This window comes from Lepisosteus platostomus, chromosome 5 (genome assembly GCF_059453375.1).
Source record: "Lepisosteus platostomus isolate fLepPlt1 chromosome 5, fLepPlt1.hap1, whole genome shotgun sequence".
Taxonomy (NCBI): Eukaryota; Metazoa; Chordata; class Actinopteri; order Semionotiformes; family Lepisosteidae; genus Lepisosteus; species Lepisosteus platostomus.
The window spans coordinates 44733979-44752598 of NC_142615.1; the positions used below are offsets into that span (position 1 = coordinate 44733979).

Sequence of the window (18620 nt, forward strand, 5' to 3'; positions counted from 1 at the left end):
GGACTCTGATGCCCATGGAACTTTCAGCCAATCAACGAGCTGAAGTTCCTCCAGGTAAAAACAGGCAACTCAGAGAGCCTGAGAGATTCAGTAAGATTCAGGGAGATTCAGTAAGATTCTGGAGAAGGATTCTGTGGACTGTTCTAAAGGGAATTCAAAGGAGAATTCCAGGGCAGGACGGCCCAGGAGCAGAAGGCTCCCAAGGGCAGGACATTCTCGCAGCGTGCCTCCTGACCATCCTGAGACTCAGCTCGGACAACCACGGAACGGCCAGTGTGTCCGAGTGCCAGAACTTTCCTTTGTTCTAAGAGTCTAGAGTGGAGGTTGCCAGAGAGTAACCAGCAGCAGGCCTCGTGAACAGGTCGGAACTGTGGACAGCTGAATCACTATTCAGAACTAGCTCTTCATCAGGAACGAACCGGTCCTCTTCCTGACTTTCTGGGACCCACAGTCATCTTTTCTCCTGTGCACAAACTTTGCTAGTTAAAGCCAACAGTGAGCATCAGCAGTGCACCGTGACAAGCCGCACAGCACAGCCTGGCACCGAGCCAGAGAGCGCGGATTGGACAGCAACAGCCTGCAACTGTTTGTGCCCGCAGGAGATCTGAATCCCCAGAAATTGGATGAGTATTCAACTTCACTGCATTACAGCTCGAGAATTCCATTGTTATCCAAACCAGTTGATATCAATTTAATTCCTAAGAGTTATGTACTTGTTTTGAGTATCTAATGTAGAAGTTGTAACCAAGTTCACTTTACGAAACGGTCTTAATGAATGATATACTGAACGTATGTCCTCTTGATATGTGTAACACTTTGTAACTGATTGAATATATATCTTTTGTATTCTGATAACCCTCTCGATAAGATCTGTTAGGTTTACATGCATATTCTATGTATTAATAAATGTATCCTCGTGTATTAGCACCTGTGTGTGTGCGTTGTTTGAGTTATGTCGCATGGTTGGACTCTAAAGCCATCAAAAGAATCAACTTTGTGATTTACTGCTACAATAAATAATTGTCTCAGTAAATGCCCAAACCCTACAGAACTGGTGCCTTCAGAGAGCCACTACAGTTACATATTTGGCGTCCCTGAACGGCCGGTTTTTCTTACACTACAGAACCAATTTTAAAAACAATTGCGGCACACTACGATTCACACTGACTCAAAAGTGATCACGGCAGATGTTGTTCCCTGCATAATGCTGAAGGGACCAAAGAGCATTGCTGTTGGGAACACAAAATGAGGCATTTTAATGCCTTGATGTTAAGCTGATAAAGACTATCTTGAAACACCTAGTTCAGTCTCTCGACAGACTGCCAAGCAAAGCTTTTACCCATTGACGTCGCAATAGAAGGAAGGTCTTAACCCACCAACACTTAGCAGTGGCAAGATTCAAACCTAACCCAGCGAAGAAAATGGAGCACAAACCCAGCACTTAGACCACCCAGCCACACTCCTTACACCTTACTCTCTTGAGAACGTCGGGTGGGTTCAGCTCTTGTTGTGCGACGCGTGGAAATGACTGCATCTTCATTTTCTGAGATGTTTCCTATCACATCTTTGTCAGCTCTGAATAAAGTGCTTCTTTGGAGCAGGCTTCAGACCTTTTATTTTATTTATAAAGGAGGGCCATTCAGAAACATGTAATTCCTGTTTTAGAAATGCTTTGGGCGGTGTGTTTTATATAATGCACAAACAGTATTCTGATTGTATACTGTAGACCTGTGTAGCAATCATACTGGACGTGACTGGGATTCTGAAATGTTTCTTGAAAAGGTATTCAGGGCTGCTTGAATCTATAATAAAAAAGTGACCCGAAACTTCCAACTTTCCAATCACTGATGTCGCTCTCCCTAAACCTGTACAGGATGTTTTGCTGATGTGCAGTGTGCCTTTACTCCTGTATTAAAAACGACCTCTGTTGGTGGGCGGAGTTGAAGGAGAACTTACTGCACAGAAAAAGTACGTAACGATAAAATATTTCTGCGCGTGAAACACATCAATCGTTCAGCATTTCTAAAATGTTTAATTGAATTGACAAAGAAATCCTCTCCTTAAACTTCGAAAAGGATTATCTGTTGAGCCAGCAGGCGTAACACTGCAGTTGCCCGTTTCTCACAGGTGTTTGAAGTTGTGGATAACATTTAGCAGGTTTGGCACCATGGCTTAGCTGGTTAAGACGCCTCACTAAAAACCAGGAGACCCTGGGTGTGAATCCCAGCGGTATCTATTCGTAGACAACAGGCCACTCATTGTCAATATTTATGGAGCTTAATTTAAAGACAACGGGAGAAGCATGAGTTACAGCTTTCTGTAGCTGTTTTATATAGCGATGTATCGGTTGGCTCTGTGGCGCAATGGAGAGCGCATTGGACTTCTAGGCTTTGATAGAATGAAGTCATTCAAAGGTTGTGGGTTCGAGTCCCACCAGAGTCATGTATCATCTTGATTCAACCTTTCAAAATCCTCTAGGGATTAGTGTTGATCAAGTCAAATAAAGGACTTCTTAAGAGTCCACAGTTGAAAATTAACCAGCAGCCACAAGAAAGAAATTAGCACTGGACTGTGATCACATTACTCCTGTCCTGGACTCCTTGCACTGGCTTCCTGTCAACTTCAAAATCCTCATGCTCACCTATAAGGCTCTCCATGGCTTGACACCACAGTACCCGTCTGGGTTATCGCCCTACTCCCCACCTCACAACCTTCGCTCTTCTAATTCTGGTCTCCTATCTGTCCCCCAGTCCATCTACACTCTATGGGTGACAGGGCCTTCTCCTGTTTTGTACCAAAGCTCTGGATCTTTATTCCCAAAGATATCAGAGAGTCACCTTCTCTAAACTCCTTCAAATCCAGACTCAAAACCCTCTTCTTTAGAAGAGCCTTTAATGAACTATTCTTTACCCCTCTGTTCCTACTGTATTTAATACCACCATATATTGTCTCCTCTAACTGTGTATTCTCATCCTGCTTATCTTGTGTATTTTTTAACTTTCTTGGTTTCATTCTGTAAAGCACTTTGAAAAGCCACCTTTAAAGGCACTATATAATGTATAGATTATTATTATTAATAATAATAATGAACAGCGCATTTAACACTGAGCACATGCGGTCCTTCTTTGCAAAGGATTGCAAAGGCTGGGAATTAGCCTTTCACTCGTGTTGTTGAAGACCGTATCCTGGCTTTGTTGCAGGAAATGTCTGGATGCCATCACCGGATCAAGGAGAGGATCAGGGTTTTGGGAAGTCTTTTTGATGCCTGACACTGTGTGTTTCCTGGTTGTAACGGGTGTCATTCTGGACCTAAACAACAGAGAACACCGTTGAAATAGCTGAACTGCCTAGCGGACACTTTGTCGCCTTCTTCTGACCTGTATTTAATGCGATTCTCTGAAAACTTGGCACGTTATATCTGTGCTACCTTTATGGAGGGCACACTCATAAGAATCATAGATTCGATCACAAGCATCTAAAAATGAGCCTGAGAAAATGACATCACGCTATGAGGCTGAATGGCACAAATTCTCCTGTTACTTCTGCAGCAAATGTGTGTTTTTTGCTTCTTAACACTGAGATAGTTGGAGATATTTGGCAGCAGTGGGATTCCAACTCACACCCCCAAAGAGACTAGAGCTTTAATCTAGCTCTAAATTAAAAACTAGGTGACTTGTAATGGCTGGTAGGAGAGGAAAGGTATAAATGCTTCTTTTTTGGACAAAGTCTTTATCTTTTTTTTCACCAGTTGTTTTGATCAAATTATTGTAACGCAGTGCCATATTAAGGTATAATATGTACATGAACGTCATGTCTGAGTCGATGATGGCAGCTGAGTATCGCTGGAGGACAGTTCATCATGAGTGGGTAAGCCTGCATAATGAGGGAGAATAGATCGGCCTCTCTGATGCAGTGTCCAGTGACACTAACCTTCTGTCCTACTGTTCTCTGCTAATGTAGATGGTGAATGTTTATTTAGGTGAATGTAAGGTTTCATTCTTGTAAAATATTTCCGAGCACTTTTTTTGTTGCTGAAAATTAATCCTGAGCATTTGAATGAATTCCGATATTGTCACCTAATTCCATACATTGTTTCATCAAACTAGAACATTTAGAGGAGGTCAATTGCATTTATGAATTGCATAGTGATAGTATTTCTTTCCATTTAAATACTTCAGTCAAAAATGTAGAGAAGGTGCTCCTGTTTTCACCATTATAAGAACTGTGATGCACCAGTAATATTTACTCTCATAAAAGTATTGTAATTGTATTGTTCTGTTCTGTAACAATCTTGAGTGACACAAACCTTCTATTTTACTGCACTACACTTCTCCAGAGGCCAGTTCAGCACACAAGGATCCTCAGTCAAACAAACACTGCAATCGCTTGATAAACGCTATTTCTCATCCTTTCTCTTAGTGTCGGTGCTACTATTGTATGCAAAGGAGGCGACTTGACAATGAAGAGAGTCTTCATGAAGGTGTGTGTCGGCAAGCTCTCCACTGGCAATTGACTGGGCTTGTGAAGAAATCAATCTCATTCAACAACCATACAAATTGCACAGCTTAAGGCACATGAAGCGAAATCTGTGAGCTGATTGACACAAAACAATGTCACTTCACATTATCTGCAAAGTTGTTTTGCTTGTCTGACCACCTCTTCCTACTTTACAGTGAGCACATATATTTCAGTTCCTTTCTCCCATGTGGAGATGTATCCACTGCCAAAACTGCTGTCTGATTATTTAAATTATCTGTAGAACTGTTACATGACTTCATCTAATTGTAAATTTATAAGACGGTCTGTGAGACATTTGTGAGAGTAGCTGAATCCCAGGGCTGGTATGGAATCACACACAGGCGGGTCTTCTGTGTGATCTGAGTCCCACTGCTCAGAGCTACAGACTGGTCAAATGGTCACTATTGTAGACACGACCATCGGACCATAGGCTACAAATAATCAATATAACGATCATAGTGTCACTACTGGTGTTTATTACATAAATACTGTATATAAATAATAAGATAATTCCACACTCATAAAACATTTATAAACATTTTGGGAGGCTGACATACAGTAAAGAAAGTAATACTGAAGGGTTTGGAAGTCCTGGAAAGCGTTAATAGATCCTTCTTGCTTTCGACCTGGAACAGAGCCCACAACTGCCAGATCAGTGACCCCTGAGCCCAGTTCACAGAGAGGAGAACCAGGAGCTCTTCTATGTCTCTAAGAGGGCTGGGAGGAAAGATAAAAGGGGGAAATGTGACATGAGTCCAGGCTGTTCTGTCTGATATTGTTCATGTAGCAGCACTGATTGTCTGAATATCTTCTGGTTCTGGATTGTGAGGATAGAGAGCAGTACGGAGTTGAGATCCTGTCTGAGTGTGAGTCTGAGCTGTGAATCTGACTGAGAAGAGAATAATGATTTTTTATTCTGCCTGAGAATTTTCCTGAGAATTTTTTTCTTTTCCAAGTGGTGTTACATCCCATTCAGATACTCTACACAGACTGCCAGAGAGAAGAGGATAGAGAGATGGACAGATAAGAGCACACACAGCAAGAGACACCGACGTCTTGATTTACTTTGAAGCAAGTGTTAATTTCTTTTCTGGAACAAGTTGTTTCTGAACTTCAAGAAATTCATACAACTTCTGAAAGATAAAATACAAATCTTGCTTCTCAGGACAGAAGAAATGCTTCCAAAAAATGCCAGTGATTTTTTCTCCTTTTAACGAAAAGTGGAGAAAAACAACAGCAGTGCAACTCCGTCGGCTTGATTTAGCTTAATACAAGTATTCACTTCCTTTTCTGTAGATTACAGCCTGCGAAAGATGAAATGAACTTCTTGGTTACTCTTGGTCAGTGCAGAAGAAATACTGCCAGCTGGCAGGAAAATGACAGTATTTTATTTTCTTTAACTACAAACATGTGAGTTGTGAAAAGCAACGGGAATGTGTCCCTGTGCAGCTGTTAAACAAAGGGCTGGTGGGTCAAACGTACTCAGGGACGTGCTTCAGATTGTGATGATGTAAACAAAATCTCTGCTAAAAATTGAAGGGATTTCTTCGCAAACCCTCTTGAATGTGGCAGGAAATCTTCGTGTTTTACTCGTGTGCAACTACAACAAGTAAACAAATAAGTACCTAAGTCAATGTCCAAGAAAACCATCTTCACGTGTGGAATTTTTCTTTAACTGGCTGTTGGGAGAATTCATTTATACACCCGTTGTATCCTTAGCAAAAATATTTTAAAATTAGAACACAGATTTGTTGGAGAACTTGACAATCCTTGACAATCATTATTAAATGAGCATTATACAAATGTGCGTTGATATTTTTAATATGTACCTTAATTGTAATATATATATACATAATTGCTTTGATATGGATGTTCATTTGAAGGAATTGAGGAAACTATGAAGGATCGCAGAACAACCAAAGATACATTTGGGCATCTGCTATTGGTAAAGATGAAAGAGTACCTTAAGTGTGAAGCTTTCATACACACGAGAGAAAAAAACAGTTTTAATGTACTTCATTAAACTGATGGTATGCTTATCAATCGTGCATAAAGTGTACATAGCAGAGGATGGTTTCGATCCATCGACCTCTGGGTTATGGGCCCAGCACGCTTCCACTGCGCCACTCTGCTGACAGCTGTTATAATGTGATTCAACACAACTGCTCTATCTTTGCTTTCTAAAAGTGCGCCCGAGATGAAAAGTCTAAACGGTAAACGCAGACGTCACTTTGAGCACTTGGTCTTTTATAGTACAAATCATCACCCGCTGCTCTACATGGGCGTGTCTTCAATATCGTTGAGAACCAAACCTTCTGCTTTCCGAGGCAACTGATTCTTTCGTCGTTAATTCCCAAATCTTCAATGAGAATCAGTGAAACGAAAATCAAACACATGTACACACTCGCCTCCTAACCTGAAAGAAAAATCTACACCCACTTTATAATACTGAAAATGATTCAGGAAGTACAGCAAAGTTCTAAAACCAGCGAATGCATCTGCATACAGTACATAAAATGTCAATTTTTCAAAAGTAAAATTTTCAGCTTTGAAAGATTACCATCCATATATTTTCGTTTTTCTCTTTTTTTACATAACACGCTTTCGAGAAACAAACTGTCTTTTAATTAAGGTTTCATTAGAAAATGTGTATCTTGGTGTGCCAAGTTAAAATCGGCACATCCCAGTGGGCAAAAGATGTAGAATATACGACTATTGAACGCATACCAGACGTGTAACTGTGCTCCGTAACTGGTCTAGAATGAAATTGATTATATGTTTATTATACATAAATGGTTGTAGTTCTATTATACGGATAAATTTAGAAGACTACTATACATATATAGTTAAAGGTCTATTATACATCAAAGAAAGATTTTTATAGGTGTAGAAACTAGTAAATAAAGCCAATGATTTATTTTAGAAATTTATTCTTAAAATATACAACTATTCACACCTGAAAAATATGTAGTTCAAATTATACGTTATATACAATATTGTAATCAACAAATGTCTAACCATCATAAAAAACACAACTAGTAAACTTCAGTTACAAATTCTAGTAACATGGCAATATATATATATAGTAATGACAAACACAAACTAATTACATGAACACGCTAATATTTAACTCAAAACCACATTTCGAAACTTCTTTATTTCCACGAAAATATTATTAATGTAGCACAAACGCTACTTTCTAATAAAGACAGAAAGAAACTGTTTGTTTTGTGTCTCATGGTGATCCTCCTCTCGATACTAATGAAATGTTTAATATGATCCCTCGAGAAAAAAAAGGAGTCAATTTCCGCCTGGAATGATTGATGCCCCATCAAACATTTTGTAATATCCCTGGAAGTTTATACAATAGAATCCTGGTTCGTGGCTTAAATTCAAGGTAAACAAGACTAAGGAAACGAGTTGGAAACTTGATGTCGAAGTGGGATTTAAATCACCCGGAACATTTCACTCCATTGGGCAGTATGTGCCAGAGAGCCTACCGCCATCCCTTCGATAGTTCAGTTGGTCGAGCGGAGGAGTGTAGGGGAATTAGCAGGGCGTCCTTAGGTCGCTGGTTCGATTCTAGCTCGAAGGAAGGTGCTTTTTGTGTACTTTAATCAAAGAGTTAAAAAAGCGAATCTGTTTCATTCAGACATTTATCAAAAGTTCAATAAACGACGAAGTAGAGGTTCCTGTTCCGAATTCAGCCCACGTCTGATTGTCTTGTTTTGGCCAAGATCCGATCTTTGAATTAAGGGACTACTCTGTCTGCTTTGTAATTCAAAAATACATACAAATGTCAAGTTTTTTGTAGATATAAAGGTGTTCTCTGTTTTCAAAGGATAGGTACTTAATTGGCATAATGATTTGGTATTGGTTTTATATCGTTGTATTATGAAGTTTGTGCTTTCTGTGTTTTTATCGTATTGTGAACTTATTTTTTAAACAAATGCTTACAAAGGCAAACACGGCACACATCTGTTTATACCAGTGGTGAATTGTACATTTGTACAAGCTACTGTGCACTTCTGGGAGTATAACAGGTTCGATATAAAGTGGCAAAAATATAAAAGGGGAATATACCCCAGACTGCGTATAAGCTCTCGTTGTGACTGTTGTTTTATTTTTAGATAAAAATGGCGTACTGTGCACGAAATGTTGCAGAAACACAATTTGATATTTTAATAATTATTATTTTAATAATTTGATCAAATTGAGACCCAGGATCCAAATCTTCAGTTCTGATTTTTTTAAGTGATATCTTTCCTTCCTGTCGTGGAAGTCACACGATGTGAGCAATTGTTTTTTTTTACGTTGCGATCCAAAGATCCTCAGGCGCACTGTAACCAAACCAGGATGGATTCTGCTCGGAGCCGGACTGAGCTCATTCTCACTCCCTGTGCTAAAAACAGAATTAGCTCTTCCCCGAACATCGTCTACAGCTGCTGGATGGTGCTCTGCGTCTTACTGCTCCGGCAATTACTTTGACGAAAGACAGATCACTTGTGCGCTTTTAACCTTCTCGCAGCTACAGCTATAGCCCTGAAAAAAGCATTAGCTTTATCAGTTTTTACATTAATCTATTTTGAATCAAAGTTTGATATTTTTTTATTTTTTATTGCATTTTACATTACAATTATAATAATAATAATAGTCATTATTATTATTACGCACACTTATATAGCGCTGTTCTGGATACTCCACTCAATGCGCTTTACAGGTAATGGGGACTCCCCTCCACCACCACCATTCTCCTGAATGATCACAGGACCTCGGTTTTACGTCTCAGCCGAAGGACGGCACCTGTTTACAGTTTAGTGTCCCCTTCATTGTACTGGGATATTAGGACCCGCATGGACCGCAGGGTGTGCGTCAAGCGACAGAAACCAGACGTGTGTCGGGCTCGGCTGCGAGCAGGACAATGACATCACAGGGACAAAGTAGAGGAAATCAAAAGGGTTCTATAAAAGACCTGTGTAAGCTGTTGGTTTGCAGTCTGGACTCTAAATCCTCCTATCCGATTTTAAATCTCTCTAATACCTGAGCTGCGGCTTCTTCTGAGTATTTATTCGTATACTTATTATGTGTAAGTGTATAGATGAAACCTTTCATATATTGTTCAGTTTAAATCAAAATGCTTTACTAATACAAGAGAGAAATATAGTATGAAGGATGTGACAAATCTATGATTTCTTGGAACAAAACGGTTTTTATTTGCATTCGAAATGAAGCGGAATTTTAGCGGGACACACAAACCCTTTGTCCTTTTTAGAGTTTTTAGAGTGAACAGACATAAATGTAGAAAACGTGTTTTTTAGCACTACAATAGCAGGGTCAGTGGCATAATGAATAACGCGTCAGGCCTCGCGTCAGAAAATTATAAGTTGGACTGCCGTCTGGCTTGTTGCGTTTATACCACTTACGTTGTTTTATATAAATGAACTCCACCTGAAAGCTATAGAAAACACTTTGGGTAAGTTGTCTGCAGCCTCATGCGAATTTCGACAACTTACCCAAAACACTGTACTGTCTGGAGATCAGCTCCAGCTCTGAACTCAATTGCAATGAAAAACCATGCGTAACAAAACTGGAGAACAGCTGAACTTGTGTTCAGTTCGGTGATGAGGGATCAGAACTGTCCTTGTTGTAATTAGCATGAACTGCACAGGCTCTGAATCAGACCATGTCAATTAGTCTGATCAATGTAGGACACGTTAATGTAGAATTATTAAAAGGTTTATTAGTTAGTTCAGGTTTACCCACCTGAACTAATGTAGAATTATTACTTGGTCTGTCTCTTGTTTGTATATAAATGAATGTCTCTGACAACTTAATGTTAGTTTTACGATGTAGGTCAGGCGTTGACATATGCACGAGTATACTAAATGTCTCACTCCTGATTCAACTCATGTTCTATAGGAGATTGGCGATTCCTCCTGTTTCTCATACAACCATATCAGAACAGAAGCCCGTTTCACCCAGCTCTGATTCAAGATCGACTTGCATCTTTATCCCTTTTTTGTTCGTGATCATTATTTTCTTTAGTTATGATCAATATTGAACTTTTTCTAAATGAAATGACAATAATCAAACATGCAGGCAGATTTTTGAAAAGTATTCGGAATTGACAGGGTGCCCCTTTGGAACAATCGTCAGAAATTGTGAGAAAATGAAAGTTATGTAAGCTCTCACACAAAGCATTGAAGATTGGAATCTGAGTGTAAAAAAGTTACCCGTCTCCCAATGATAGGCAGGGATACACACCATGACTCGAATAGACTCAGCGAACTTTAACACCTATGATATTACGAGTGCTTTGCACGTGTCGAATTTCAAGAAGGAACTACTACAACAGTTGTGGACATAATTCAATACCACCGGCAAAGTCCAATGCCGGCAACATCTGAGAAAATAATGTTCGCTCATGGAATTTGGTCTTTGAATGGCTGGCGGGAAAATTCATTTATACTCCTGTTGCACCCTCAGCTGAAACATGTTAAAATAACAACGCAGATTTGTTGCAGAACCTGACAAGAATTATTGGGTTAGCACTGTATGTATTCTTGTATATTTACTTTAACTTTAATATAAATGTAAACATGCATGCTGTATAAGCTATTGTAATTTTAAAATATGTTAGCTGAGGATGCGAATTATACCTTGTGAAACACGCAAGGAACTGTAAAAAAGGCTGTTATTTGAATAAAATTGGCGATCACAAGAAAACCACAATTTATGTGGTATTATCATCAATATCCTTCAAAATCTACGTTCAAATGAAGGATTTGAAGAAACTATGAAAAAAGCAACAGTAATAGCAGAGGATTTTGATTTTTGCTCTTCAAGTCAGCAGATCACCGTAGAGTTGCACCCCTACAAACAGCACAAAGGATGAATCCCACCACCTTCATTATTGCTGTGTTTGTGCCAGTGAAAGTAGCGTTTGTGTTATTGAAAGCATCTCGGAAGATGAAGGTGCAGTCACTTCCACATGTCATGATATCATTAGATCTGACGACAAGAGCTGAAGCCCCCCCTAGTCCAAGCCAGCAATGTGAAGATGGGTATGGAGGAAGGTAGTGTGGCTGAGTGGTCTAAGGTACTGGATTTAGGCTCCAGTCTCTCTGGGGGCGTGGGTTTGAATCCCACTGCTGCCAAATATTAATGTTTTAAGACCTTCAATACAATCAGTAAAAGCGCTTTTTGTTAGGCTGCGGGAGGTGTTTAGAGATAGACTTTCTAAAAGACAGGCTTAACATCAAGGCAGAAAAAATATTTTGTTTTCTCAACAGAAATTCTCTTTGGCACGTTCAGCTTTATGTAGGGAACAACGTCTGCCGAGATCACTTTTGAGGCAGTGCACATGATAGTGTACCGGCAAGTACATTTAATATTGGCTGTGGTGGTGAGCTGCTTTTGTCTGTGAAACTTTTAATTCTTCACGCCGAATCGTTGGCAGGGGTAAAGCTTATTAAATCTTTGAACATAGCGCTCCATCAGAAATACTTTGTTCGTGATCAAAAGAGATCAGAGGATTAACTTCATGGATTCACATAGCATACCTTACAGGAAAGATTTAAAAGGGGAATTGATTGTGCTTCCTGATGTTGTTCCTGTCGTTTCTTTGGATACAAAGGTGAATGTTCTTTGACGTTCTGCTAGAGTATCCACTGGGTGGGCTTTATCAATCAGCTCGGAGAGGTCATCAGTGCTCTGTCTCTGGAAAATAATCAGCACTGTCGTTTTTCCCTGTGCTGTCTTTTAAAACATAAGATCACGAGTTTACAGATTTCTCCAAATAACAACTATACATTTTAACCCAGCGGTTAGCATTCCTTCAATCCAATAGTTTTATTCCGGGTAAAAAGCAGTGAAATATATAGAGAGATTAATTCAAATATTTCAACGTTCTTATTGGATTACCTGTATGGAGATATCCAGAATTCCTAATATGATTTTGAGTTCAGTTTTGCTTTACTACTTTCAGAGTCTTTTATTGACCTTGCTGAAGCAGAGAAGTGACATAATCACAAATGCGACTTACCTGTGCTGCTGTTTTTGGTTAATAATGATTATTGCAAGGAAAAAAAAACAGCTCCTTGCATTAAGAGCAAGAGCAACCAACACGCTCGCTTGTTGAGTTGGGTTTTTTTTCCGTGGTGCTCTTCCTCAGATGTAAAGTTATTTGGCGAGCAAGGACCTCTGAGAAGGAGCCTGAATCCATCAAGAACTCAGAAATTCTCATATCGCACTACTGTCTTGTGTACAGAGATCTGCTTCTTCCTTTTTGAGTGTTTTGGTGTTTAAGAGCACGCTTCCTACCTCGAATGTTAGTTTCAGGAGATGTGCTACCGGATAAATGATTATCTTGAAAAGGTTTGGGGATGCACTGGCCGGGATTAAAACCCGGCTCAATTATTTGGAAGTCACCTGTACTACCAACACACTTCTAAGAAGCACCCGCACATTTTCGCAATCCTCTCTCTCACCTACAAAGTTATGAAGACACAGACGACCAATGAAAACTAATTTGATTCACTCAAGGCTTCACTCTTCTGTTGTGATGTTGTTTTAATTAGTGTTAGCTGTGATGAGGTATTGTTTCTGTCTCTTAAAGTTTAAGAGTCTGCTCCTTTCTTCCTGGTATAGAAAAAAACATGTTCCATCTTTGTTTACAAACACCACTGTAAATTATTTGTCCATCTCTAAAGCCTGTGTGTATTGACAAGGCAATTCAAAAGCACATATTAAATAAGAACACGATCCTTCTTGTTACCATTCCCGTGGTTGGAGCGTTGTTTCGCCCTTTAACGTTCTTCTACAATATTTACAGACAGGGCTTTATCACTGGAGTTGTGTGCATCGGTCCATGAACATCAACTGTACTGCTGTTTTTCTATGCGTAATTTAATCGCAAGCACTTAAAAGATGCAAAAAGATTTCAAAGAAAACATAATTGAAAGACAGTCGAGTAAGGAGGTAGAAAAACGCTCTCCCCCGTTGAAGAATCAACCACCGTCGCCCATGTGACTGGATATAAAAATAAATTATTCATTTCAATTATTCATGAAGGGTGGATTGTGGTCAGTGAACATATGCACATCTTTAAGTCAGTTCCACCATCTGTGCCATAGGGGATGTAGTTCAGTGGTAGAGTGCATGCTTTTCATGTATGAAGTTCTGAGTTCAATCCCTGGCATCACCAGATGTCTTACATTATTGTGCTCACATCGCAATCTTCTGTTGAGTGAGAACTCTTTGCTCGTGTTCATAGAGAGACAGGTTTACACAATTAAACTCAGTCACACACGAAGTGCTACAGTGTTGCTCTGTTGTTTTAAATGTACCTCCAAAGCATTTTGTTCTGTTAACTACCAAATGATTTGAACTAATTTTACATCATATTCAGGAAATCCAGAGAAGGTCATCAGACTTTTAGTGGCTGTTGAAGAAAACACCTGTTGAATCTCACCAGGGATTTCTTGAGAGATCATTCAGCAAGCGAGTTAACAGGGGTTAACATAGAGAGTGGCGGAGGTGGGATGTCAGGGCCTGACAACACAGCTTAACGCAGAGAGTGGATGGGTGGGTGTCAGGGCCATACAACACTTCTTTACGTAGAGAGTGGAGAGATTGGTGTCAGGGCCATATGACACTGCTTTACACAGAGAGTGGCGGGGGTGGGATGTCAGGGCCTGACAACACAGCTTAACGCAGAGAGTGGAGGGTGGGTGTCAGGGCCATATGACACTTCTTTACGTAGAGAATGGCGGGGGTGGGATGTCAGGGCTTGACGACACTGCTTTATTCAAAGAGTGGAGGGGTGGGTGTCAGGGCTATATGACAGTGCTTTCCGCAGAGAGTGGTGGGGGTGGGATGTCAGGGCCATATGACACTGCTTTACACAGAGAATGGAGGAGGTGGGATGTCAGGGCCTGAAAACACAGCTTAACGCAGAGAGTGGAGGGGTGGTGTCAGGGCCATACGACACTTCTTTATGCAGAGAGTGGTGGGGGTGGGATGTCAGGGCCTGACGATACTGCTTTTCGCAGAGAGCGGTGGAGGTGGGATGTCATGGTTATACGACAGTGCTTTCCATTGAGAGTGGTGGGGGTGGGATGTTATGGCCATAAGACACTGCTTTATGCAGAGAGTTGAGGGATTGATGTCAGGGCCATACGACAGTGCTCCACTCAGGCCTCTGCTTGAATTTGTACTCCTCCTCTCTCCCTACCTCTACCTCTATGATATTTGCACTTTCTGGAGAGGCGATTTTCTCCACTTCAGTAGCCCGATTGCGTGGAGAGGGCTGTAGAATGTGGCACCGCCTTTCCTGCTCCGTCCATGACAGGCGTGCTGGTCTCTGGAGAGAGAGCACGGTCCATCAGCGCACTCCAATAAAGGCACTGGAAGCAGCTGAAACGCATTGGCGAAGCTCATGCTGGGCACATCTTCCCACCGTTTCCGTAGTGTAGTGGTTATCATGTTCGCCTCGCATGTGAAAGGCCCTCAGATCGAAGCCGGGCGGAAACAGACTGGCTTCTTTTGTCGCATACAAATGGGTTGTACAACTTTTAACTAGCAAATGGAAGAGGGCTGAAGTAAGAGACAAGATGTAAATAGGGTTAACTTAAGTCAGTTCTGCCTGAAAATTAGACTTCTAAGCAACAGGGGTTTATGGCAGGAAAGGGGGTTAACTGATAAGGATTCCAGATGCGAGGGGGCATAATCTTAAACTGACCATTTGGCCAGGGTCTCTTAACTGGCCAAATACCACGACCCCCCTACCATAACACCGAATGACGTCTGAAGCAGCAAGGAAGGACTATATAACCTAAAAGTTTGTACCGGCACATCGAACAATACTTCGGTTTTGTTGTTTCTTGTGGGAAACAAGACTTCGGCTTTATTGTTCCTTGTGTCCGTCATGGCAGTGAACAGGTCCTGGTTACAGGATCTCTAAAAAAGGAAATAAAGACTGAAATCAGATCCGACCCACCATGCTGCCACGGCGACGGTGCACTGCCCAGTGAAAGTGGCAGCCTGTCCCTGGACTGTTGGTGGAAACTGGAGCACCTGGAGGAAACCCCCACAGACAAGGGAGAGAACATGCAAACTCCACACAGACAGCACCCACACCGCAGGTCCAGAACTGTGAAGCATGCCCGACGATGCGGAAGGGCTTTTACAAATGAGTGTGTAACTCACACTGGTGCCCAGGATGGCCTGCTACCGGAACGCAACCTAATTTTCTTAATGCAGTTTGTTCGAAGCGGTTCGCAGGAGCTGGAGGTGAGGACTGAGCTGGGGTCCAGTGTGCGAGAGTGACTACTGATGTCGTGTGTGTGTGTGTGTGTGTGTGTGTGTGTGTGTGTGTGTGTGTGTGTGTGTGTGTGTGTGTGTGTGTGTGTGTGTGTCTGGATCATTGTGAGCGCCGTCAGGTTTGTGTATTTGTTTAAACAAGAGGACGTGTCTGTGCGGGTCTGACTCTGTGTGAGGGTGCAGCTCTAACTGTGCGCGCGCTGGCCTGTCTATCTCTCTACACTGCATGAAGGGCTAAATCTGCCTCTGAGAAACTGACTTTTCAGAAGAAAAATCTATGAAAAGGCACGGCCTGGCCCTCTTCTCTTGCTCCCGACGTATAACACACTGGGGGATGAAGCTGGTGTCTTCAGCTGTAACCCTAGCTATTTATGCAAACAGCTCTTTTATGAAAAGCAGCTCTAGGCCTAGACAAGAGGAACAGATAAAACAAATCTTAGATTTATGGCTTATTCAAAGCAGACTGAGCGCTGCTATACTGTATGTAGGAGCCAGAGATGAAGAATGAGCTATTTAAGGAAATCAGGAGTGTGAGAGAGGGACTGTGTGTTTTTCCTCCCAATAGAGAAGGCTTGTGGTTCTTTCTGCTTTTCTGCACAGGCTGCCAACGTGAGTACCTGTTGGGTTCTTGGTTTGAATGCTCGAATTGTCAGGTTGGCGTTTTTTGTTCCTATTGGAGCCCATAATTGTGAACAAGGCGCTTGAGGACGTCTCTGTGCGGGTGTGCGTTTGTAATGACGTGTGTGCGCATCTCTGTAGCGGATGTTTCAGTAAAAAAACGCATTTAAAACATTCAACCTTTTCATGTTCCTAATATTCTTTCATTCTTCACAATAATAACTAAGGTTGCTGCTGGAAGAGGTGTTAGTGGGGCCAGCAGGGGGAACTCTCACCCTGTGGTCCATGTGGGTCCTAATGCCCCAGTATAGTGACGGGGACACTGGAAAAACTGTAAACAGGTGCCGTCCTTCAGATGAGACGTAAAACCGAGGTCCTGACTCTCTGTGGTCATTAAAAATCCCGGGGTGTTTCTCGAAAAGAGTAGGGGTTTTACCCCAGTGTCCTGGCCAAATTTCCCATTGACCCTTACCAATCATGGCCTCCTAATAACCCCCATTTATGAATTGGCTTCATTACTCTGCTCTCCTCCCCACTCATAGCTGGTGTGTGGGGAGCGTTCTGGTGCACTATGGCTGCCGTCCCATCATCCAGGTGGATGCTGCACATTGGTGGTGGTGGAGGGGAGTCCCCATGTCCTGCAAAGCGCTTTGAGTGGAGTGTCCAGAAAAGCACTATATAAGTGTAAGCAATTATTATTCATTATAATGTAATAAGTCCATTATTTCTCACCCCTCCATTGCAAGGCATACACAACACAAACACCAGGAACAATTATCTCAGAAGTGAATTGCAAATGTATTGAGTTGTGATGCAACTGTAACTTGAACCTAACATGACTGTGGCGTGCATTTTTGAAATTGCATTTTCACAGCTGAAATACAAAATGAAGCTGATCGCAGTCCAAACTCAAGGTATTGTTGTAAAACTAAATATTCAACATGTTTCTACCTGTCCCTTTTCAGCTCACTCAGAAGTCCACAGCCTGCAGCCTGGTGCCTCTCTGTCTCCCCCCTCCACACTGCTGGTCCAGTGGAGGTGCTGTTTGATCCTGCTCAATCTGTCCAGAATCGTATAGTCTTACTGAGCAGCGCAGGGCTCCCTGGCCCCAGGTACGAACAGTGAGTGTCAGTGCAGAACAGCTCTCTGACACTCCGCTCCCTCACTCCAGCTGATCAGGGCAACTACACAGTGAGGGACCTTAATGGAAGCAGTATCAGCACTGTGATCGTCACTGTGGGTGGTGAGCAGGTCTACAGTAGGATCACTAGAGGGCTCTATATTCTTGACAGAGTGTGTTCTTATATCATCCTCTGTCCTGATTGTCTTTCAGCTCACAGAGACAATGTCACCCTGCAGCCTGAAGCCTCTCTGTCTGTCCCTCTGTTCACTGGAGAGCCAGTGGAGGTGCTGTTTGATCCTGCAGGAGGTGGAAACTGGACCTCAGTGTGTTCTGTCCAGAACAGCACAGCCAGCTGTGTCCCCCAGTACAGTTTTTTTTTTTTTTTTGATGATTAGCCATATGTTGATTACAATATTGTACATAATGTATAATTTGAACTCGATATTTTTCAGGAGTGAATGATTGTATATTTTCAGAATAAATTTCGAAACCAAATTATTGTCCCTCGATCTCTGTCTCTCTCTCGTCCTGCTGTCTGTCTGTCCCTGCCTCTCTGTCTCTCTCTCTTTCAGCCCCGTCTGTCAGTCTGTCTGTCCTTCTCTCTCCTTCCTCTCTCTCTCTCCTTCCGCTCTCTCTCTCGGTTTGTTTGTCCCTCAATCTCAATCTTTCTCTTTGCCTGCTGTCTTTCTGTGCCTTCATCTTTGTGTCTCTCTCTCCTTCCTTTCTGTCTGTCTCTCTGTCTGTCCTGCGTTGTCCCAGCTGGGCCTGTCTCCCCGGCTCTCTGCCTTCAGCTCTGTTCGCCGATGTCCCACCAGCCCGTCTCTCTCTCAGCCTGTCTCTTGACTTGCAGGAGGAAGAGGAGGTGGAGACAGCTCCTCCGGCAGGAGAGAGGAAGAAGGTCAGTGCTGGTCCCACCCTGCCTCCTGTCCTGTCTGTGGTGGAGTTTCGCCATCTTGTCTGTCTTGTCAGCCCTGTCTGTCAGTGTCTCTCTCCTCCTCCTCTCTGTGCTGTGGTGTCCAGTCAGTGTGTCTCTCTCCTC

General features: G+C 42.0%; 3 non-coding genes across 3 annotated transcripts; 2 read left to right on the forward strand and 1 right to left on the reverse strand.

The window, feature by feature from the left end:
• The first annotated feature begins 2349 nt into the window (after positions 1-2349).
• Positions 2350-2442, forward strand: trnar-ucu (transfer RNA arginine (anticodon UCU)). Its single transcript has 2 exons — positions 2350-2386; positions 2407-2442. It is a non-coding gene; the product is annotated as a tRNA-Arg (tRNA).
• A 4137-nt stretch (positions 2443-6579) lies between these two features.
• trnam-cau (transfer RNA methionine (anticodon CAU)) lies at positions 6580-6651 on the reverse strand. The gene has a single exon. It is a non-coding gene; the product is annotated as a tRNA-Met (tRNA).
• Positions 6652-11593: 4942 nt separating this feature from the next.
• trnal-uag (transfer RNA leucine (anticodon UAG)) lies at positions 11594-11675 on the forward strand. Its single transcript has one exon. It is a non-coding gene; the product is annotated as a tRNA-Leu (tRNA).
• The last annotated feature ends 6945 nt before the right edge of the window (positions 11676-18620 follow it).